A 24679-nucleotide genomic window follows, 5' to 3' on the forward strand; every position below is an offset into this window, starting at 1 on the left:
AACCTGGCCTTGAAAACTGCCAGGGATGGGGCAGCCACAGCTTCTCTGGGCACCCTGTGCCAGCGCCTCAGCACCCTCTCAGGGAAGAACTTCTGCCTAAGAGCTCATCTCAATCTCCCCTCTGTCAGGTTAAAGCCATTCCCCTTGTCCTGTCCCTGCAGGCCCTTGTCCAAAGCCCCTCTCCAGGTTTCTTGTAGCCCCTTTAGGCACTGGAGCTGCTCTAAGGTCTCCCCTTAAGGAGCCTTCTCTTCTCCAGGCTGAACCAGCCCAGCTCTCTCAGCCTGTCCAATGTTGCCTTTTCCTAAGAGTGACATTTAATAAGTGGCCTATGAATGGGCAGGCCGTGCCAGGGCTGTAGCAGTTCTGCCTCGCTACACAAAGTACTGCTGCTAAAAGGCTGAGGAACTTTAAAAAGCTTCCAGTGCGCTGAAGGAGGGGGGTTCGGGAGGTGGCAATGGCGAAATGAAGTTCCCTTCTTTTGGAAAGGGAACACTGCATCTTTGTGCAGCAATTTTTTCTCCCCGTGCTTAGGCTTGTCCAACAGTAATCGAGTGTTCCAGCCTCTAACCCGGAGTCAGAAGAGGGCCTGGCACAGAACCATCAGATTTAAAGTTCTGCGTCACACCAGCTGTCTACTAGCAGAGGGGGTGGGTTGTGTTGGGGGGGGGGGGAATAACAATAACAAGCAACATTTAGATTTACAAATAGCACCAAATAGATTTACTAGAGCTTAGGGCAAGATGCAGATTTGTTTAGTGAGTTCACACACGCGGCTGGTCTGCTCTGATGTAATTCCAGTCCGTGTTTCCTGTCTTGATATTTAATCCAGGGTATGAAGAATGGTTCTCTCCCTCCCCATCATGGTGCATGCTGTAACTAATCACAGAGCCACCCTGCGTGAAATAGCTGTCTGTTTTGCAGAATTTGGTGTGTTCATTTTACATAGCAGCAGTGATTAGAGTACATTTTTAATCTGTACATGGTTGTTTCTTCCAGAACCTAATAGCCTTTTGCCACTGGGGGAATGGAATTCCCACTAAACAGTATTACGTGTTTCCAGCATACACAATACATCGATATTGCCCCTGTATGTGCTCTGCAACATTCTGCTTTACCTTATTCCAAGAGGAACTGTTCCCCTGTACACTCCTTGTCAATGTGACTCGTTTTCACAAGCTGTTTTCTTAGGGAAACAAACAGGATACAACTAAAGACCACACAGGAAAGGTTGTGTATTCACTCCCTTTTCTGAGACATTGTACTAGCAAGGAAGCTGCATCCCGCTTGCGGAGGTCAGTGTTGGAGTGCAAGCACGATGTGAAGCACATCTATGCTCAGAGCAGCAGAGAGGTATTTGTCCCTCTCCGATCCTATTGTGCACTAAGTGCCACAATCTCTTCCAGTGGGAGAGGCTACAGAATAGGCATGTTGAGGTACCACCCATCCTGTACTTTGCAGGTCATCACCTTTACTGGTTTCAGAGCCAAATGTTCCATAAGGCATGTGGAGTGACCAGCTAGAAAGTAACAGGCTAAGCCTGTATCTATTTTTCAAATAGTAAATATGTGAAGGTCGTACACTATGGTGAATGCTCTGCAGTGATTTGACAATCCGTATCTTTTGTATTATTTTCTTTTTAAGCACGAATAGTGAGAACTTCTTTATATTCTTTTCAGACCTCAGGTCTTTATTTTCCTGAAATATATTTTCCTGTACACCCACTTTTCTTAAGAATGTGATGTGTGTGAAGCACAAGAGAATTTGCTTCTTCTATACTAAGAAAAAGCTGAATGAGCAGTAGATCATATTCTTCCTGAAGGGATTGATGTTCAGAAACAGACCCTGTTTCCTTTTTATTTCATATAAAAAATCTAAATCCACACCAACTGCAAATGGGAAGCTGAGTAAATACAGAGATCTCAGTAACTAGACCGGAGAAATGCGGTGGTCAGCCAGATTGGCTAATTCATCAAAGTAGCATTTTCCTTGGGCAAAATCAGTGAGCATTTGTTTTACCTTAAATTATTTACATGCATTTTTTTACCAATTGTGAGTTGAGTGCAAGCTTCATTTCTACTTCATAGCAGTACTTCCTGTTTTCAAGATATGAATGTGTCTCCTTTTTTACTGTAAATCTGTTGTGCCTCTCAGTTATCTCTATTTCTACTAAAATCTTCGTGCCTGTTTCAGGTTGTGAACAGCTCGTCTTTGTATGCCTGCACTGCACTTGCCCATGCTTCAGAGCATGCAGAACCTTCTAATCTACTTAAAACGAGACAAGTGACTGCTTCATCCTCTTATGATTTCACTATGGCCCCATGTGGTTCAGAGTCCAATTTAAAATGACTTCTTTTGTGTTTTTTAAAATCCCACATAAATCCTCCATCAAATCTCAAGTGCCAGCTGAAATCTTCCCTTTCTGCACCCATTTCTTCTCTTCTGCTGGCACTGTATGCTCATATTGTCTTTAACTCAGCACAGTATTCTGGTAAATGTGGAAGGAAAAGTAAACGAGTTGTTCTGGGTGGTGCTTTATTGTCTAGGGAGTGAGTAAAGCAAGAAACTGGTCTTTCTGTTTCAATTCAGGAATTAAAACCCCAGCAGGAGTTGATGGCATCATACCCTTTGAAGTCTGGTGATCTCAGTATATTCCTGAGTTCTGGTCAGGTCTCCCATGGGATCCTGAGCTTTGGCAGATGCCGTTCTGTAGTCTGGGCTGTGTGATAGGGGTTTTGTGGATTGATTTATGCATGGTTATTAATGCAGGCTTGGTAACGTAACGTAAGTGCATCACTAATCCTGTGATGATGACGATTAATTGGTAATGCACCGCATGATGCTGAGCATCGAGCTGCTGGGAGAGAAGGCTTTCAATTTATTTAAGTGATCCCATCAGTCAGAAAATGTGGCTGGATGTGAGCCACCATCTGCCTCTCCCTGGGAGCCATGCACAGGTTGATGGCATCTACCCACAGTGTGAACTGCTACACCACTGGTGTACATCCACAGAGGTCTTGGGAGATGAAAATGCTCTTGACGCTAGGCATGGCCACTGGGGAGAAACCTTGGGGATTCTGGACCAACGAGCTGGAAGGATTTGGAGACAAAAGCAGTAAATAAACTGTGGTCATCTCTCACATTAAAAAAAAAGTGGAGGGATAATGATCCTTCCCCATAGATTCAGTGATGGGTAACAGCAGGCAGAGTCTTCCAGATTTGACCTGTAGACAGACTTGTTTATTTTTTGCCAAATTTCATTGCTTATCTTGCTGTTGGTCTGCTAAACTACAAACCAGGCCTTTTAGTAGTGTTGAACTTTACACTCTAACACCTTATCCTACTGTCAGAAGGTCAACTGTGTCAGGAAAGGAAATGGACCTGGGGGAATGTGCTTGTTATGAGGTGGATTCACCACATTTCACTGTGGTAAGGTGGCGTCTTCTCTCTGTGCTTCCAAATGAGCTGGTGGGGGGAGCCCTGCAGGGAAACAGAGATGACGAACAGCCTTGGGTGAGCTATGGAGGTGGTGGGACTCCGGGACTGAAGGACAGACATTGTTGGGTGCTTTTGTTAATGGATGATTAAGCTCCCACTCACACCTTAAACATGCTAATTATAAAGCTTCTAAATATAGAAGAGGAAAAGTCCCGTTTCCTATTCCAGCCTATGAATAACTAAATATTTGCTTGTGGCAACTGCTTTCTTTAATGACTGTGGTTCTTCTGAAGAAGTAGCTTATGTAAAATGTTCCACTTGAGGCAGTTTCCCTTTTCTGCAGGTAGCTCTGATCCTGTTTACCAATGTCAGCACAAAATCAGGGGTATGGCAGGCAAGCTCTGGCGAGGCTCTCTGCATCAGCTGGAGCAGTTAATGTCCTGGTAGCTTCTTCTTTTCTGCCTCCACCACAGAGTGGGCAGTACAGAGTGCACCTTGGCTGCAGCAGTAGCAAACCTGGCACCTTTGCTTAAAGCCACCATTTTAGGCAGTTTAAGCCAAAAGGCTGAACTTTGCACCAAAGCAGGTGATGTGCAGGGATGCACCCATGTCCACCAGGCTCTGAGGGTGCTGGGGACAATGGGTTTTGAACCACTGTGGCAGATTCACTTTAGCTATTCTCTGAAGAGTCGTTGCCCTCTTTTTCACTAAGTGCATACTGTGTTAGATCCAGGCTTGTGCATTATCAGCTGGCGGTATGAAGGGGAGAGCATGGGCCACCAGGTTTAAGGACTCCAGATCTTCAGAAGTATAGCTGGCTTGCTAAACTGGCCTAACCAGCTGTGTGTGCCCTATGAACCTGTTGCAATGGTCAGACAAAACAAAACACATTAGAGTAAGCTGCTGTCAGTGCTGATTCTGAGCTTTAGCTGGGAAGTTGAGTCACTTCACCATCTCAGCAGGCTAAGGATGTGCTTGTGGCACTTGGCATTCCTGAGCCACGAAGCATTAACTCTGAAGTGTCAGCTGTGTGTACCTCAGGTTGCTAACTGCATGGTAACCCCTGGTGGCCTAAGGCTGATTGCTGCCTGCAGAGACCTTACCAAGGGCAGATATAACCCTTAGTCCCTAGCAGCAGTGTGAGCAGAGCATGATGCTCATCAACTTTCAGATTTTAGTATAAATTTCCAGGGATGAAGCTAGGCAAGGATCTTCCTATTACTTCTGCAGGACCCACAGCTTTACTCCGTATACTGAAAAGTTTCCATTAATACCAAACCCTGTGGAATGAATGTGTTACTTAATGCCCCCAATCCCTCCACCCTCACTCCTCTCAATACCTACTTAGTCACATTAACTCCATCACGCCTCTCAGGAGAATAAGGCCTGAGAATGTCATTACCAAATTCAAACACAGTTTTTGTGTGTTTCTATTAAGTTCTCTTCATCTTTGTAATTTCTGGATGCACAGGTAGGGTGGAAGCTTTTTGCAGCAACTCAAAAGTAGTGTTATTTGGGCTCCAGTTATGCCTCACTGCCATAAACTGATGTGCAAAACCTCTAAAAGGCGCAACCCCAAAGAGCTGAAAATACAACGGAAAAGGGTCTAAAGGAGAAATAGAGGGAAAAAATCAGTTTGCCTGAGGGTGCGCTGGAATTAAAGGGCAGAAACACAACCCAGGGAACAGATACTTATCCTTGAAGAAGTTGATGGCTATCAAAGCACAGAGAGAAATTTTGCATGTCTATTTATTTCAGTGGGAGTTGGGTGCCCATATAGCTCTGTCTAGTTACATCCTGTTGATGCTTAAATACCTTCAAAAGTCTGTCCTAATTCTATACTGGGCCAGTATATTTTGCTTTTGCTCTGGGCACATGAAGGATTCCTTCATTCCCAGGAGAGCTGATACTGAAATGGGCTCAACTCTCTTGTCGGTTTCATCTCATTTGAGACAAAAATGTCATCCCATCCACAACTTTGGTTAGTTTTGGTAGTTAACAAAATATCTATTTTTAAACATCTGACTGGGTTTATTTTCATTAGGTTCCAGCAGACTACTTGTACGAGGACTGGCTCACTTCATACTACACTTGTGCAGGTGTAATTGCATTAAGTTCAGTGAAGTTATTTCTAATATACAGTGGTAATACAGGGCCTACCTGGTGAGTCACCTGCTAATTCTCTTCAGCATGAAAAAAACACCAACTACTTTTTCTAACTTATTTTTTTAATGTAAGCTAAATGTAGGCCTATGAGTAATACATTCCACAGCAGGTAACAGGCAATGAATGGATGTGGCAGTTCTAGCATGGCTTGTATGCTGTAGGAAAAGAGCATGAACTTACACAGATTTGGTGCTATCAACAAGCCTCTTGCAGGCATGAGCACAGGATGGCCCAAAGGTGTGGGAGGCTGGAACACCGCTTCCTGCAGGTCTAATTCCTTCCCTTCCGGGAAAGAGGAATAACTGGGGTTTGTTCAGAAAAACATGTGTCCCTTGAGCTTGACTAAGAGATGTGTCTGTTTCCAGGTTTATCCCAGAGCTAAAGGTAGCTGAGCAGCTAGTTCCTGTCTGCATAGGCTCCTCCTGGGGAGATGAACCAGGGTGTTCTGTCCCACATCTTTTAGAAAATAAGCAACTGAACAAAACCCCACAAAAACAAGGCCAGATCCTCACTCCCTACTTTCTCCTTGTTAAATTCACACATGCCTGCTGATTGCAACCAACCTCTGGTGCTGGTTGAGGTATTAAAAGAGGCACCTTCTAATTTCCTTGGTTGCAATGATCTCATTTAAAGAAAGCAGGTGTCAGTGGGTTGTAAGCATAAAGGATGTTGACCGAAGGCTATACTATCATAGAATTGTAGAGTGGTTTGGGCTGGAAGGGACCTTAAAGCCTGGCAGTTCCAACCCCTGCCATGGGTAGAGACACCTTCCACTAGAGCAGGTTGCTCCAAGCCCCTGTGTCCAACCTGGCCTTGAACACTGCCAGGGATGGGGCAGCCACAGCTTCTCTGGGCACCCTGTGCCAGCAGCCCAGTACCCTCACAGGGAAGAGCTTCTGCCTAAGAGCTCATCTCAATCTCCTGTCTGGCAGTTTAAAGTTGTTCCCCTTGTCCTGTCCTTACCTACCTTTGTAAAAAGTCCTTCTCTGCCTTTCTTGTAGGCCCTTTTAGTTATTGGCAGACTATGTTATCAGCTCCTTCTTTTTATAGCATTGATGAGTAGCGTTGTTAGACCTTGGTTTTGAAGTGCTGGAAGTTCAGGTGTGCAGGGATTTTTGCTGCTGGATATCAGAATCTGCTAGTGGTGTTTTTTCTGAAGCAAGTGCATGCAGTAGTGATACTGAATTTACAAACAAGGCAGCTTTAGTTATATACTCTTCAACTGTAACATGCAAATTCAGTGCTTATAAATGCAGTCACTTGGTACATGTAAACCTTAACTGTAATTGAACTGCAGGTGTGGAAACAATAAACTACAGCGATAAAGAACGTATATATGGATCTAAAAACAACTGTGACCAGGCAAATGCTTTTTTTGCTGGTAGTCATCTGTGATAATACACAGTTTTCTAAAGCAGTAAAAATATTGTTGAGTAAAAAGAGGCGTAACAGATCAGAAAAGTGTCATTATTACTGCATCGCAAAAGGTACCCTAAGGCTTAGCCATCTCTTTAAGATACACAAGGAAATTCTGGTGATTGGGAGTTAATGAATGGTATCTGCTCAAATGTGAAGCTTGTCTGAAAGAGAAGCACTGCATAAGATTACATGAAAGTCACTAATCAATATAGGGAAAATAGTTCTGGTAGTGCTGGAATACACCAGCTGGCACTTTCAAGGGAAAGAATTAATTTGTAAATAATAATAGTAGTAATAATAATAATCTTGATACTGCTGTGAACATTCACTCTTTTACTCCTTTGCATCTATTCAAGTTTAAGTAATTCTTCCCACAGTAAAGTGTAAATGAAATATTTTTAAATAATTTTAAAGTAGATGTTTAGGATTTTTATGATTCTGGGCCTGCCTTAGCCACAGTTTTCCGTGTGCAGTAGTATGAGAGCAGCAGTTGATGCTATAAAGCAACACACCCATTCTAACAGTATTACCTACACATTAAAAAGGTGAGGAATGTCTCTATGGCTAAACAACAGGGTGTTGATCTTGCACCCTTCATCACAGTTGACACTGAAACTTGTTCCCATTACTGCTTGGGAAGCTTAGAGATCATTAGTGTTATTTTAAAACATAGAAAGCGGAGCCCAGTTCAAGTGCAATCAATGCCCTGTTTTGCCAGGCACTGTGAAGCTGTTGGAAAAGGCTGTTGTAGGATGAGGAGCTCAGAGAGAACATACCATGCTGATACACCTCTGTATAGCCACGTAGGTAGTCATGCAGAAGGGCTTATGGTTATTGCCTTACTCTTAGCATTGGCAGCTTGTGCCACTGCCTGCTGTAGAAGACGGTCCACTGTGCTAAGCACATTAAGAGGTTGAGGAGAAGAGGTGCTGTCAGTGCGCTTGTCCACTCTTGCCATTCCTGTTCCTGGGCTCAGGTCAGTTAGGGCCCAGGGTATGTGCAATGAAGTGAACCTCTGTGGTATGGTATCTGGGATTTGGTGGTAGAGGACTTGCTAGAATCTAGGCTTCCTTCTTAGAGCAAGGCTGCTGTGAAACTGCTGGGGCTTTCCACTGAGTGATCACAGCTAAGGTGGAGGGGTGGTACTGTGATGCACCCAACCATCGTGGGGGGCTCTCCACAGATAAGGCCATACTTATCTGCTGGATGGAGACATAGAAACTACCTTACTACTAGTAAGTACAAGTAAGTTTCTGTCACTTGGGCTTCCTGTTAAGTCATTTAGAGTAGTAACTCATTCTTCCCTAGCTGCAGCAACCCTCTCTAACAAGGAAAGGCAAGATGCACATGCAGGCAGGCAAACACCTTTTTCTACTGAAGTTAGTGGCAACCACCACTGAGGTTAGCAGAAGGGTTTGGCTGCCTCATATTTGGGGCATTCTCATGGCAGAAGTGACTTCATGTAATAGCTCCTGATTTCTGACCCTCTCTTTTTCCCCTCCTCACCCACTAGAATGTTCTTATCTCAGTTGTATTTTGTTCTTTTCCTGCAGGAGAAAATACAAGAAAACATCACAGAGGTAAGAGTAAATCGCAGAGGACTGGAAGCTGTTTGTGAGTCATCTGTCTCTTTTTGTTAGGGGGTTTGAAGGAGGATTTTTCCTATTGCCAGATTGGTTTTGTTCCCAGGGAAATGCCCTTGTACTGATTGTTGCCCCCTCTGAAGGTCCATGTTACACTGCTCTTCCTTCAGATCCCCTCTGCTGATAGTGTTATTTGTTCCTTCAGGTCCCCTCTGCCATTAGCGGTATTTCTGCCTGAGTAAGGACAGAAATACTTATCCTTGAAGGTATCAAGCCCTAAGAAACGTCACTCTGTTCCTTCTACAAGTTCTGCTGGTTCTAACTCCTGTTGCTTACTCACGCTGTAATAACAAAATGGATTGTGGGCTTATAGTGTTGCTAATGATCTGCGCCTTTGCAAGAGACTGAAGGAAAACAGGGATCCTGTTGATAAACAGGCCCTATTACAGCTACCTGATCTAGTTATCGTACTGTCTCCTTGCAGGAGAGAGGCCAATGTGGGGCTTTGACAGATTCATTTTTTTTTCTTTGGAGCCCTTGTATTTGATTGCTTCAGAGCCTGCACTTCGCAGGACAAAGTTTTTTGGTGCTGAGCTGCCTCTTCCTTCCCTGCATGGGGAGTATTAATTGTTGACTTAATCTCATGACGTGCTGAGCGTCTTTAGTTCATGTTGACTTTAACTGGATTTGAGACTCCTGCAGAGTGCTTCCTAAAGACTAAACCCTGCAACTCTGCTGAGTGTGCCCTTTAATGTTACGTGATGATGGAGAGAGCTGGCAGATAAGCCAGCGTGGTGATGTGATGGGCTAAGACATCACAGCTACCCCTCCTGTTTGCTATCATGCTACGCTGAAGATGATCACTCCACTGCAGCATTGGCTGGATGGGCTGCATGTGGCTTGTGTGTCACAGCTGCTAGACACTGAAGTGCAGTGGTTTGAATCATGTTGAGCTATGACAGTTTAGTGGGAAATACTGATTTGGAGGTTTCTATGCTGAGCTGCATGGTGGGTGTTGTGTAGTGTGAGCACAAGAACAGGGAGAAGGTAAATATGATCCCAATTGTTTTCCTGAATGTGGGGCTGACACTAGTCCTGTTTGCAGCTTTACTTTTCTCCCTGTTTCCCTTTCTGCTGCCATGATTGCTAATTAATTATGAACACGTCTCTGGCCTTCAGTTGCTGCAAGAGGATTTGTTCTGGGGCTGAGATAATTTCCAGGAGCAGTGATTGCGCTTTGTGTGTATCCCCTCTGCACTGTTTGCAATGTCCTCAGTAGTGTGTCTTATTTTTGGGTGTGTTTTCTATGTACATAACCGTGGCATCAAAGAGGTTTGTGTTCAGCATCTGTACAGGAGACTTTCTGTAAGCCTTGGAAGAGAGATGAAGTATGTTAAAAGCTCCTACATGCTCAGTACACAGTTCTATCAACGACATACAGAGAATTGAGTATGCCAGACTGTTTAAACATACCATTACAGGGTTATGTTTTGTGCCTTGCTAACCTTGCTTTGTTCTTTATAACCTTGCTCAGTGGGCACTGGCTGCTGGCTGGAGTGCTGTGCAGCTCAGCGGGGTAGCTGCTGTGGATGGGAATCATAATTTCCCAGCACCTAGGGCAAATTAGTTGGATAGTGAGCTTTTGACTTGAATTTACTACCTGCTGTGTCATTAAGGTATGGCACTAAATGGGAAATTGCACATGCTGCCATCTGAAGCTGAAGTGTAACATCCGCCAAAAGGAAGCGATAGGACGGTAGTTCATTTAGAGGTTGGTTTTAAGTGACATCTCTGAGTTGGTAGTTCCAGCAATGAACATAAACTGATTACTTGTCTTAGGTCTTCACTTTCTTTTCCCATATTCATTTCCTGTGGAGTTTTCTTTCCTACATTATGTTTTTTCAAAATGATTTTGGTGGTTCCAATATTGCTGGGCTCTGGAGGGTGACTGACAGCTGAACTGGAGCCATCTTCATAGAACTATAGCATGATTTGGGTTGGAAAGGACCTCAAAGCTCATTCAGTTCCAAACCCCCTGCCATGAGCAGGGACACCTTCCACTAGACGAGGTTGCTCCAAGCCCCTGTGTCCAACCTGGCCTTGAACACTGCCCAGGATGGGGCAGCCACAGCTTCTCTGAGCACCCTGTGCCAGCTCCTCAGCACCCTCACAGGGAAGAACTTCTGCCTAAGAGCTCATCTCAATCTCCCCTCTGTCAGGTTAAAGCCATTCCCCTTGTCCTGTCCCTGCAGGCCCTTGTCCAAAGCCCCTCTCCAGTTTCTTATAGCCGCTTTAGGGACTGGAGCTGCTCTAAGGTCTCCCCTTAAGGAGCCTTCTCTTCTCCAGGCTGAACCAGCCTGGCTCCAGAGCAAAGCTGCTCCAGCTGTTGGGGCATCTTTGGCTTCCACTTGCTTTTGCATCTTCTTCCTTTTGTTTCTCTTTGGGGAGTGTTACCACATAGGAATGCTGAGGTGATAGTAAGCAGCACTTAGCTATGAAGAAGGAGACACTGCTGTCCTCTGTGCTTTTGCAGTGTAAAGAAACAGGTTCCCCTGGTTGCCGACCTGTTGGGAAGGAAGATGAGGTACATGCAATAAAATGTGGGGTGAAAGAGTCAGAGTAAAATTTGAGTCATTCTAAAACTGCAGATAGAAGTGATAGACACTGACTTTTGCATTGATCATCCTGTTAACTGAGTTGACTTAAATGCTTTTGTAACAATAATATATTGATATGATTTTCCTCATAAACTTGGAAGTTTCACAGCTGTCTAGACAACCCTAATTTCATTAGACCCAACCTAGTAATTGCATCTGAACCGCTGAACTGTGATGTAGATTAATCACAGCAATACCAGAGAAGCAGGATATTTAATCAGGAGTTGGGTCATCTATCATTCTCCCATCTAGTTCCCTTTGGGTAAGTGAATAGTAGGTATAAGCTTATTAAATAGTGACTGGAGGGGTAGTCAGCAAGGGGGAGAACTAGACAGGAAGCCAAAGCTCTCTTGAACTGCCAGGTCCTGGGTTGGGTTTGCTTCTTCTGGAGCACCTGAGACCTCGGTCGTGTTTGATTTGCCTGCTGAGAGTCCCAGCTATCCTGAAGACAGCCAGCTGTTGGCTGCCCGTGGTTTCCTTCAGCTCCCTGGCGTATTGAAAGGAAAATGAGCTTTTCAAGTAGCTCACGACAATCCTCTCCTAGATTAGATTCGTGCTTGGGTGGCATTCAGAGAGTGCAGGTAGTTCTGCACTTCTAAGGACTCAATGAAGGCCTGTTTATCTTCTCAAAATCTGTCAGATATATAATCTGTGTTAGTTTACATGGCTATGAAATATAGCCTTGCATTTTTACTCTGTCAGTAACAGAATTGCATGTGTTGCTGGTTTGGTTTAGCTACTTGTTGGTTAATTGTATAGTTTAATTTTCTACTAAGGTGCAAATTCTTTTACAATGAGCTCATTTTAGATAAAAGTCAAGTAAAAAGAGTCCTGATATTTTATCCATCCATCGTGGATGGATGGGTGTTTTTCCCTGAGTACCTGCTACTGCTTTCGTGAAGGACAAAGTGGAAAAGGAAATACAACCCATGTGCCCTTGAAATACGGCTGTGACCCTAAAGGAAGCATCCTAAAGGGCCCTGCAAAATACTAATGTCATTTCTTTAAGAAGGATTGTACTCTAATTAAAAAAGGGTGATATCTGATACAAATCACATAGCTGGAACATCAAGCCTTCCCTCATCTTCATAAGGGTTTTCTTGTTTCTCCTTCTGATGATCAGGCAGGAATGTCATGAGCAGAGATCTTCTTTTCCATCCCTTTCTCATGCTTTCCTATGCTTTCTCGTCTATGTCTGTGCTTCTTAATTCCAGTTGCTCCAGCATTTAGTTAACATACTCTTGGATGAAACTGTGAACGTGAACATGTTCTTCCATTAAGAAATGAAAAAAAAGATTATGTATTTATGCTTATGTATAGCACAAGAGGTGAAACCGTAAGTGCGCAGTGTTACCACCAAAATAAGTGGGAAAATGTTGGGGTTTTTTTTCCCCAGCTTTAGTTGATAGTCATCTTCAGTGTTACTCATGTTTATACCTCTTTATATTACAAGAATTGACTGTATCTTTTGCATCTTTAAGTTAGGCATTTACTCAGGACCAGATCCTGTGAGGAAAACTGTGCTGCAATTATTCTTGCCCTTTAGTGCTATTAGGACACATTAAAGAGATCATCACTGGAATGAAGCATCAGTGCACTCTCAAAGCTGATTCTCTGTGTAAAGGCTTAGATAAGTGGAAGTTATCCCTCCCAGTGATAGAGTAACATAGATTGAAGGGGACCTCTGGAGGTCAAGTCATCTATTCCAGCTCTTGGTGCTTGAGGGCATCACTGTGGCCCTGATTGACTCTTGGCATTCATCAACTTACTTCATTTGACAATATACTTAGTCCTTAGTTCTGATAGCATTTCATTTCCACAGCTTATCTATTGACCTTGCAAGGTTATCTTAATTACAAATAATAAAAATACCCCTAATTCCTTAAGCTGTGCAAGTAATTATAGTACTGCTTAGCTCAAGGTTTTATATAGATATATACATACATATAGTATGCAGGACTTGATGTGTCCAAATTCCTTGTAAATTCTTTTGGGTGCTGAGACTTCCTTGGCTCCCTGTTACTTCAGTAGGACTTCTTGAAAATCTCCATTTCGGGGAAACTGGTGTTAAATTTTCAATTCAAGGCTGCTGGTCATTATGCAAAAATAGATCTGACTTATTTCTATAATATTGCAAGTGAAGCTGGTTCTGTTAAATTTAATAAATACTTAATTTTAGTAGAAAGGTATTAATTTGTTGAGTGCTCTATATTCATTGCACTGCAGAGTCATAGGTGCTTTGGGAAAAAATTGAACGTGGTCATGTAAGTAAAGCTTATAATTAATCTGTATGTGAAGGGGGCGAACAAAATGACACTGGTAACCTTAATTTGGTATTTCCTGGTTTTCTGGGTGCAACTTGAGTGATCTTCTAATGCAGGTTAAGTGCAGTCAGATACTGGCAGCATTACACAGCTCTGCGAAGGGGGCTCTAGGTCAAGTGAACAAATTTAAGTGGAGTTTGTGCTTTAACTCATGGAGGGAGTTTATATTACTTGGCTGTGTGTAGGGAAACTTCATGCTGAGAGGAGAGGAGGTAGCCTACCTCTAGAAGATCCCAGCTTTTGTTCTCCTGACACTTTCTGTAAGTGGAAAAAACACTGAGACACTGAAAGTAATGGAGGCTTTTACATATCCTCCTGCTTTCCACCCTTCTCCTTCCCTCTGTTTTAGAGAGCTGGAAGATGCAATGGATTGGGCTCCAGACAGATACACACATTTTTATATTGTTTTTCCCCCGCTTTGAAATCTTGCTTAGTTTTTCTACTCTAACCAGAGGCAGCCATTCCTTAAGGTGATGGCTCTGGAGGAGGAGGCTATAAATTTTGAATCCCTCTCATGAGTAATGGGACTTCTTTATCCAGAGCAGGAGCAACTACAAAATAATTATGGAGCATGATTAAATAGTGACCAAATCTTTCTTTATATATTCCATTATTATGTATTTTATAGATATATATGATATAAAATCTTTCAATATATTCCTGTTATTCTACTAAAATTATTTCTTTTCCATATCTTATATAGTGCTGAATAATTTATAGGTAAATACAAGTCTTTAATGATTAATGACTAATATTGACTATATTGAGCATAATTTTGCAGGTGATTTACAATACCTAAAATATTACTGGTTGTGCAAAATTTGTTGTAACAATAACACAACTTGCTTGATAAGGAATGGACTCTGCCAGATTTGAAAGTGAAACAAGAAGCTTCTGCTACTCATACTGTGATGGCAAATGTTCTTATCTATTAAAAGAAAGTTATGTTCAGGTTTTTCCTAAAACTGTTAATGTTTAGGTGAAATTCAGCCATAAACTTCAGTATCTTTTCAGCAGAACTGGTAACACACTCTTTCTTTTGCATTGGTCCTCTCTCTCCATGACAGTGGTATTCAAAGTGGACTTGTGGTGTCTTCTAGATTCAGATTTTCTGGATAGTGTTTGTGTCTATTTGTTGCAAGTTATTTGTAGCCCCTACATTTGCAGGCTTTGTTCCCTTTTTGCTAGGATAGGGTCAGTGTAAGATGAAAATGATGTTGAAAAGTCATAGTCTTTAATGATTATAAACTGCTATCAAATGTTTGGTATCAGATGTTCAAACCAAAATGACTTTGCACAGTACAGATGTTTTCTATTTTAAATTTCTAGGTGCCTGGTTCAAATCTTGGGGAGAGGCAGAGCAGAAGCAGTCTTGTGCCTTCTACTGCTTTTCTAGGCTTTGTTATGAAAAGTTGTCTGCAAGAGAGCTGCTGGAGTCAGTGGTTTTCACTGACTGTACACCTGGGTGATTAACACTCCTAAAATAGGTGATATAGATTAGATACACTAGGGCCTTATGATAGTTTGGCATTTCTGTTTGCACCGATTAGAAGCAAGCAAAATAATGCATGTATGAATCTGGGAAGCTGCATGGAGAAGAATAAATACAGTCTCTAGACACCTTCCCATTGGGTTACTTTAGCTTCTTTCAGGGGCGTCCAATCTCCAGTGACTTATTTTTAGCTAAATTGAAGTGACTTGCTTTTTGCTTATAATTCTGCTTGTGGGTGCAGAGGTACCAACCAGTAAGTGTTCATTTCCATTTGAGTTAACCTGAGCATGTTTGGAGAATTAGATTAGGATTTGGTGAGGGGATGTAGCCGTGAGTTCTTCTCTCATGATGTACACGTAATTTGTATATGAACGATAATAAAAATTAATGAAGAATTCAGTTAAGCCCTATATTATTGCCTATGATACATGATCTTCCTGTAAAATATTATTGATTTTTTGGTTTTGTTTCACCCTTGAGAAGTGAATTACTTAGATCTGATGCATGCAACACAGTGAAACTTCCTTAGTGACAATCGCATTAACTTTGATGGTCATGTTGGTAACGTAAGAGCAACTCACGCAGTCTTCTATAGATAATCAAACTGTTCATTTCCCAAGTCTGCATGAAAACAATGTATGCTGCTAGTAAGGGGCCTTCTTTTGTTGGAGCTCTATAGAATTTTTTTTTTTGTCCTTTTCTTCTTATTTGCACTGCAGTTTCTTGATAATCTCTCAATGTTCATGGAAGAACTGCATAAGTATCTGGAAAAAATCTTGTTCTATTTGTTGAAAATAACTGCTAACACAAACGCTAAGACATCTGTCTCCAGTCCTGCTTTCCCCAGCTGCCATTTCCTGTTCCTCTGTTCATTTCATCCCTCCTTCCTAGCTCTATGTGATGTTTTTCTAATCTACAACATAAGGATTTAGTCTTGAAACTCTGTATCACACTGGTCTTCCACTAACACACACTACACTCAGAATCACAGAATCTTGCCTGTTTCCTCCTTATCTGTTTTCTGAATCTTATTCCTCCAAGGGAAACCTCAGGTAACAAGTGGGAAACTCAGATTTGGGATCCCACTGCCTCTTGCTGCTCTTAGGCTGTATCACTCTACTCTTCAGTTGCGTATCCAAAAGTTCCTGGAGAATAAAACATCATGAGAAGGAAGAAAACAAAATAATCTAAATGGATTGTTCTTCTTTAAGTGAATAATGCTAAATTGCATCTGATCAAACCAATAGTCCCAACAGCTGCTAATGAGTTGACCCCTTGGAGCCAGCACTTCAAGTAGTGGATAGGTATTCCATTGATTTTTCCCATCAAGCATTTATAATGTATGAGCTGGAACAACTTCCAGGCAATTTTCAGCAAGCTGGGTAATTACAAAAACCTGGTCATTTGAATTACCCTAGGATGCAGCATTTCCATGACTAATTCAGAACTCCTATGTCTTAGCTGCAACTCAAATTCAATTTGAATTGATAATGAGTTGTTTTAATCCCTCTCTTTGATTTGGCGGTCAGACCAAAGGACAACGTTTGAGGAGGATGTGAGGAGAAGAGAGGGAGAAAGACAGAAATGGTTAGTGACTGCCATGATTTTGGCAGTTAATGTGGGAATGAGCTTCTGTTTGGAGACCTCCTCTGGGGGAGGGCGATATAAGTGAAGTCCTGTATAAGTTTCTAGCCTTCAGAATCTCTCACTTCCTAAATGTGTGTTTCCCTTGCGAATGATGAAGAGGGAATCCTGAGGCATTTTGTTAAACATCTATCAAATGCAACAGATGAGGCATCCTTGCTGAGATAATGTGCCCCAGAGAGAGTCAGCTATCTACTGGCAGTGTGACTTGTTCTCAAGAGAGATTTCTCACTTTTAGTGTGGATTACACCGGAGCCACTGACAAGTCTTACCGATGCTAGAAACCCTTTTTCTTCATTGCCACATCTCTTTGATTTCTGCTGATTAAGCTGTGTGTTTCCTTTAGCACATCCTCAACAGACTATCCAAGTATTATGACTAATTCTCCCTCACCCCCAACAAATGTGTTTTGTTTGTGGTGTTTTCCTGCCTATTTTGGGATGGCATTTAACTTTTAATTCAGTGACAGGTGAAGAAGTCCTCCAGATCTTTATGCCATATCTGCATGGATGCTGCATTGTCTCTGGGCCAAGGCATTCATCACACATTAAGGTGAAAATATCCACAAGAGTCTGTTGTGAAAACCTTGGCAGATCCTTGCTAAGGGCCATGCCATCTCCCCAGGCACAGTGCAGCAGGGCTAGTAATGTATTTTGGCAGTCAGGCTTCCGAGTGTTAACATCAAAAATGGAAATTAAGCCTTAAGTAGAAGGAAAGGACTTAGGCTTCCTTTGTGCATGCATTAGTTTAAAAAGGAACCACACATTAATACCCTTTATACACGTTTCAATGAGCACCACCACAGAGAAGATTAAGAAGTAATTTACTCTAGTTTTTGGCTGGTGCATCTCCTTCCCTCAGTTCCATGCATCTCCTTCCCTCAATCCCATCCATCTACTGATGCACTGGAAGAGATGCAGATGCTGTTACAGAATCTCGTGTGTATTTTTCCAAGGTTTGAATTAAAGTTATGCTCCAGTGGATGATAATATTAAACTGTCATCATGCACCAGAACAATTGTTCTCCTGCTAGGGAGCAGGTTTGTGTAGAAACATCCAGTTGTTACCTACTTACCTGCAAATACTGCGCTTCACAAGGTCTTTGTAAAATATCTGAGGTGCTTATATTGTGGGTTTGTTTGACCATATTCAGAGATACTAACATGCCTGATTATGTGGATGTATGAGCGGGTACATGCACAATAGGTAGGTTAGATGAGTCCAGCTTAGTAATAAGATCTATCCCAAGCTTTCAGGATTAAAGACTGGCAAGTTCATTTCCAAAGAAGTGTGGTGGGTTTTTTTGTGTTGTGTCATTTTCAGTTATTTTCTTACATGGATTTGGGGAACATTTATAGTAGAGAAGTGCTTTGGTTTCTCCCAGGATGCAGGCACAAGACTTTGGATATCTGGGCCTCCAGTGCCTGGTCAGAAAACCTATTTTTAAGCTTGTGCTTTTTTCAGTATAGCTTCTTTTTCCTAATCTTCCTTCTGATTCATAAGACTACTTAAACCCACATTCCCCTCGCCTAGCTACAGCCATACCTTCTGAGAGAAGAAATACCAATTGTCTGAACATAATAGAAGTGCTATAGTTAAATCATGAATTCTTTCTGAGGTTATTACTCTCTGCATATACAAGTATCTTATTTCTGTGCTCCTGCACAACACATTCAGATTTAGTGGTGCATGTAATTAAGGTTCATAACTTTAGAATGTTTCTTGATTAGTATTTACATAAAACATGTTTTCAGCTTATCTTTAATTATTGTCTCGATTAGGACCTGCTATTTTTAAAAGGGGGGGAAAAGTATTTCTGTTAAGTTTATTGTCAGAAACAGTGCTTCATGCAGTGCAGCAAGTGCTCTCTGGACTTGCTGATCGGCACCATACAGTTATTCTAGGCTTATAGAGCATTGTCTCCTTGGGTTGCTTTCCAAGGTCTGAGGCCTTAATAGTAATGAGTGCATAGGATGGAAATGGTTCTTTGTTGGGTTGTTAGCTCTGTACATGGAATCTATATTTCTTTGTCTGCTAAAAGGTGATTTAAATTCTAGGGTTTTTTTACTTCTGTTCCTATCAAAACAGATCCTGCTATAATTCAGTTCCACATGAACTGGAACTCAAATTTCTCCATTAGGGTTTTTTTCCCAGCTACCTAATAACATATCAACAAATTCCAGCAGTACGTAGTGATGACTGGCTAAGAACTTCTTTGCCAGTTTTATCTCATGGTCAAGTAGTATAATCAAGACAAATACTTACTTACCCACTGTGAGAGCTGGTGGGATCCACCTCCCAGAACGGTAATGGTCCTGTGGTTTTGTGAAGTGAATTATTGGCATTGGAGCATCTGGTTAAGCCTTTCCAAAGGAAACAACATTGCTGATCCTCATGAGAATGCTCAATGGTTGAGCAGGCAGTGAGACCAAGCTATAGTCCAACTGCTGCTGAGCTGAACTCATGTAGGCCATGATTAAAAGCATAGTGAGGAGATAGACATTTGGACTATGAATGCTGACTGTGTTGTGTATGGATAAATAAGTGAGTTTGATCTCTAGCAGCTTATCCAACACCTTTTGCCAGTAGATTTGCTTAGAAGAGAAAACTAAGACTGCCGTAAAAATATGTTGCTCATGCTCTGAAAAGCATTCTGCTTGTTGCTGCTTTTTCTCTAGACTGGCTAAGCTATAGGAATGGTTGTACTGCAACAAGCTGCCCAGGGCAGGGTTCACACACCGCATAGACGAGGCCCTCAGTGCCATGGGTTAGTGGTGGCCTTGGCAGTGCTGGGGAATGGTTGGACTGGATGATCTTAAAGGTCTTTTCCAACGCAGCTGGGTCTGTGATTCTGCTTCAGCTTTATTACAGATTGCAGTTGTGATTTCTTTAATTTATTTTTCTTCTTCCTCTGGCAGTACTCTGAATGTTTTCAGATTGTGATGACAAATGTTCCTTCTGGGGAGTTTCTGCACTAATAAACAATGGTGACAACAACTTGCTCTATTTCATGTTATAGCTTCAAATTTAATGACTCATGAGGCCCAGAGAGCTTGAACACCGATCTGTTTATTGACGCAGCTTAAAGACGCCAAGGACTGAAGTGACAGTAGGTATCATCAATCAGCAGCCTTGTTGCTTTCTCAAGCAATGCTGCTTTTTGATGGCTGTTTTAGAGAAAACTGTAAAAGCTGGACCAGATTAATTCAACTTCAGTCCAGAGGTGAGAGCTCTATCCCCAGAGCCTGAAGGACTCTGTCCTCAGCACACACAAAAGTTGCCCTGGAGGAGGACAGTGCTGGAGATCATTCAGTGTCAGGGTTCACATTATCACAGCTACCTTGCATTGTGCATCTGGAAGTGGTGAATATCAGGGTGGAGATACAAAGGTACATGGAATAGATGCATCTGTTCTGTTTTTAAAGTGAGATGTGAATTAGCTGGACACAGCAGAGCATTAGTGTGAAGAAAATACCTGAAATAGCTGAAGGTTTTGACTCTTTTGGGGCCAAACCTGAAGAAGTTTGGTGATGGCTGAAAAAGCCTCTCCCAAATCTCTCAGGACTTTCTGAATGACTATTCCCCATGCGTATGGTTTAGTTCAGTTTCATTTCACCCCCGTTCTTATCTGAACATTCTGAACACTTGGAGTGCAGCATCCTAGTTATTTTGTCTGTGGGACTCTATGGGCAGGCCGATGCTTTGCTTTCTGTATCCTTGAGAAACAGTGAGAGACCAGTGGTGATTGACATCAGCTCTCAACTTTTTATCTCTAGAAAGCAATGTTCAGCCTTTACTTATCAGCATAGCCTTGGCACTGTGCTGTCATCTGAATTCAGAACTGAAATATAAGGAAAATATCATTAATGCTGGATTTGCCTTGTCTCATAGCCTTCCCTTGGGAGTTTAAAGAAGAGATGTAAAGATATTTCTGAATTGCATCTTTATTATCCTTTAATGCTTCAATTAAAAGAATAATAGAATCATGGAATCACAGAATGGTTTGGTTTGGAAGGGACCTTAAAGCTCATCCAGTTCCAATCCCTGCCATGGGCAGGGACACCTTCCACTAGAGCAGGTTGCTCCAAGCCATCCTACCTGGCCTTGAACACTGCCAGGGATGGGGCAGTCACAATACTAACACATTCACAAGGTTGTGTGGTGAGGACGTGGCTTCTGTCTCAGGTGGTTTGGGTCCAGTTCAGGACAGTTAAAAGAATAACAGAAAGTGGCACAGAACCTCGCAGATGTAATGAGTTTGTCACATCACTGGCAAAAGCACTTTCCTCTGCCATGTGCAGCTAGAAAGTTGTAACTTGCTCTCATTTATTCAGTGGTGGAAACATGGATGGCTCTGAGGAGCCTTGCTTGCTATCTGCAGATCTGCACAAAGAGATGCTGTGGCTGTAAAAGGTGCTGGTGGACGAAAAGGTGAAAAGTGGCTTCAGCCTCTTCATCTGAAAGGAGGTATTAGGAGCTGATAGAGAAGCAGGAATAACATAAGTTAAACCATATTTAACCTCTAGCATAACACTTCAGTAGGGACATCTGGATTGCCATGTATTGAGAGCGGATGAGGGACTTGCCTGGTGAATGAGCTGGCAGAGTTCTACGCGCTGAATAAAATAGGGAAAAGGGGATAAAAAGGATGACTGGCATTTTCAGATGCAGACTTTGTGATGCATACATATATGTAACTGCCCATTCTTAATTGGGAAACCTGTTCTGTTATAGTAAGAGCAGACAGCATTCACCTGCCTACTCTACCAGCTGTTTGTTGAAAGGCTGTAATTAGGAAAACATATTTCTTCTAAGCATCATATCCATGCGGATTCAGCAAAAGCTTTCAGTCTGAGTTAGGAATGTGCTACCTAGACACCAGGTTTTATGAGCATATGATGGATTTGTCTCTGTGGAGGATTTCAGCTCAAGAAATAAACAGAGGACATTAATGAAAGCATGAACTCAACTGGAAACATAAAAATGTAACATTTTTGCTTTGAACTAAAATTATTAATATTTAGAAATGACATACATTTTCATTGGTTCAATAAATGACATCCATATTTTGGTCAGGAATACACAGAGGAGTCTTTCAATTGCTGCTAGATTTGTATCAAGGGAAAACGAAAGGACCCCGAGTGAAGTTAGTTTAACTGTACTGTTAGACATTACTCTTCCGTGAGAAAGATGTCCAACAAACATTTTGAATGAGACTTTTGAACAGCCATAACTATGTCATACAGCTTTTAATAAATCTGTGCTTCTGTTCAGCAGCGTTTCCCCATCCTCCTTCTCTTGAATGAATATAGGTTAGTAGTGTTCTCCTGAAATTGAGCTGGAGCTCAGCCCCCTCAAAAGTAGAAAGGTTGCTCCTGGATCAGAAAACTAGTTATTAGGTGTTAGCTTGTCTTTCAGAGCTGAAGAAGGATTTGTATGTCTGGAAGCATGTCTTTCCAGTCTATCAGTTAAATTCCCACACATTTAATCTCAGACTGAGGACTTAAGTGCTAACACACACATATCCTGTGCTGCTTCACAAAACCATGTGGCCCCTGGCTTCAAAAGAGCATGGGTCTTCTTTATGTCTTGTGTGCCAAGCCACTGCAGATGCTTTGGATGCTGAGGGCTCTTCAAATAGTGCTTTTTAGGTGCCTATCACTCTTGTCACTGTAAAGTCAGGCAGAAATACAGTCGCAAGCTGTTTTTTGCTGAACAGCTAAACAACTCCTGGATGTTATAGAGACATCTTAGGTCAGTATCAGGACAAAATGTTTCTCCTGTTACTCTAGTATCAAAATCATGCATAATATTGGAAAAGCAATAGGAAATGTGACCTGTGTGTATGTACTTGTAGCCAAAGAAGGAAAGGAGGGAATGAGTGAGCAGTACTGGGAAAGCAAAGGGTGGATTATAGAGCTGTTCAGCTTTGTTGTATGGTCTGAAAACCAGTCGAGGTTGCCAAGTGGTTCACAGGAAATCAGTTTAATGACTTAGGTGGTTTCTCAAACATATCCATATCACACAAGCAGTACTGAGTTATGATGCCTAGTCTAGATGAGAAAAAAGATGGATTTAATGTATCATACACCTTATCTTAATGTATGCATTTAAAAGTCTTTAAGAGAAATCTCCAATGCAAGGAGAAACAGAATTCTCTTGGCTGGCTAACAGATGGAGACTCAATGTGCTCTGTCTGCTCTAGTGGTTTAAAGCTTGCTATAATATATATGTGTTTTCATTCTGTTATTTGAAAACCATTTTATCCCAAATTATATATAGCAGTACTGTCTGTTTTCAGGCTATTTTGGACATGGATTTCCACACAGGGCTCTTCCAAGCTAGTGTGAAGAGACACTGGCACAAAATTTTCTGGGAAAGGCAAGAAACTTTCATCTCCAAGAATACCTCTTAGGCAATTCTAACAACCATCACCCTCTCACACAGTGAAAGAATGACCAAGCAGATAAGTGCATGTCAATTAAACACTATTCTGCCTAGGAGTGATTCAGTTTTAAAAGCTGATGTGTTTGAAGCAGAGCTTTTAGGAGAAGTGTACAGTGGATAACTGCTGAGGTCTAAATGCAGCTCTGTGACTGTATCCATGCATAGAGATCATGCAGCAGTTTCCTTGCACTGAGAAAGCTTCCAGATCATCTTACAGAACTGTAGATTCACAGAATGGTTTGGGTTAGAAGGGACCTTAAAGGTCATCTAGTTCCAAGCCCTCTTCTCAGAAAGGTTCTCCTTACACATTTACAGTCATCAGTGAAACTAATGGTTATAGCTGAAGATACTCTAAAGCTGTTCATTTTGCTTCTTGCCCTTGGAATAATTTACCTGTCTTCCTTCACAATAGCTGTTCCTGAGCTATGTTAAAGCATGCTTTGTAGGCAGCACACAGCCTGTTCTGTAGTGTGTGGATGCGGCTCTGTGACTACTCAAACCCTCTAACTAATTAAAAGTATCCTTGGTGAGAACTGGAAGAAACCCGTGCAAAGACCGTGTCTTTCCCCTCCCTGTGAACTACTTACTCTTGCATGGGACTGCAGCACCTCATTCTGTCACTTACCAAGAACAGTGGTGACGTATTATTTTCGCAGTACAGCGAGATAAAATAATCTCATTGTGGTAAGTTAGCTTGAATTGTCACTTCACTTTGCCATTCCTGAGATGTTTGTTTAGTGTCTGTTTACTGCATGGGTCTTATCAACACTTCCCAAGCTGTGCTGTTTGGAAACCTTAGGCTTGAAACTTTGCCAGTACTGCTGAATAGTTCAGTAATGCTTTTTTATTACCTGCCTTTTGACTTCACATATGCCACAGGCCACGTGGAGAGTCTTATTCAGTGGTATGATGCCAATATCCTATCCAAAGGATGCAGCTGTAATAAAAGGAGAAAACAACCTAGAAAACTGGGTAGACTATCAAATAGAGAAACTATATAGGTCTTCAGAGGATCAAACAGCTCATCAACTTAAACATGGAGTGTCCTGAATGGAAATATGCACTCGTTTTAAAGTTGCACTGGTTATGTTTTTCCAATAGAAACGTCATTGTGCAGTGTGAATCATCACAGAGAATAATAAGCTACAGACCTTGCAGAAGGGAAATTATGTCTGCCCTGTCTGGAAAAATACATTTGTAAGGAAGTATTGAGGTTTAGGTAGCACGACCTTGCCTAGAAGTTGTATTTCCCCTTTGCTTTGTTTGAGATTTTTAACATTCCCATCCTCTGATTTGTTAGTTTGGGGGTAATCTGCAGCAGGTTTGCAGCTCTGTGGGAACCTTTTCAAATGACCTGAGGTTCATTTTTAGTTCGAAGTATCTCTAAACCTCAACTGAACAGTTTATTGAATTCGATAGGGCACTTTCTGCCACTAATTTGTATTTATTTTTAATAATTAATTTAATTAATCTTTCCTCATCTCATGTGCAAAAACAGTTTTAAGTGCCCCG

The 24679-nt window shown here is 41.9% G+C and overlaps 1 protein-coding gene across 6 annotated transcripts in view; it reads left to right on the forward strand.

Moving 5' to 3' along the window:
- The window catches only part of PDE1C (phosphodiesterase 1C), a 272899-nt gene that overhangs the window by 112456 nt on the left and 135764 nt on the right, over positions 1 to 24679 (forward strand). For 2 of the 6 annotated variants that reach the window (XM_061374879.1, XM_061374881.1), the window contains exon 2: positions 8574 to 8600. The exons of the other annotated variants lie outside the window; for them this stretch is intronic. The gene's annotated coding sequence lies outside the window, so the exon portion shown is untranslated. The remainder of the gene's footprint in view (positions 1 to 8573; positions 8601 to 24679) is intronic. 6 annotated transcript variants of the gene reach the window in all.

The sequence above is a fragment of the Neopsephotus bourkii genome, unplaced genomic scaffold (genome assembly GCF_033783945.1).
Source record: "Neopsephotus bourkii isolate Nb327-2 ecotype Australia unplaced genomic scaffold, CSIRO-AGI_Nbou_v1 NB_1655, whole genome shotgun sequence".
NCBI classification, from domain to species: Eukaryota; Metazoa; Chordata; class Aves; order Psittaciformes; family Psittacidae; genus Neopsephotus; species Neopsephotus bourkii.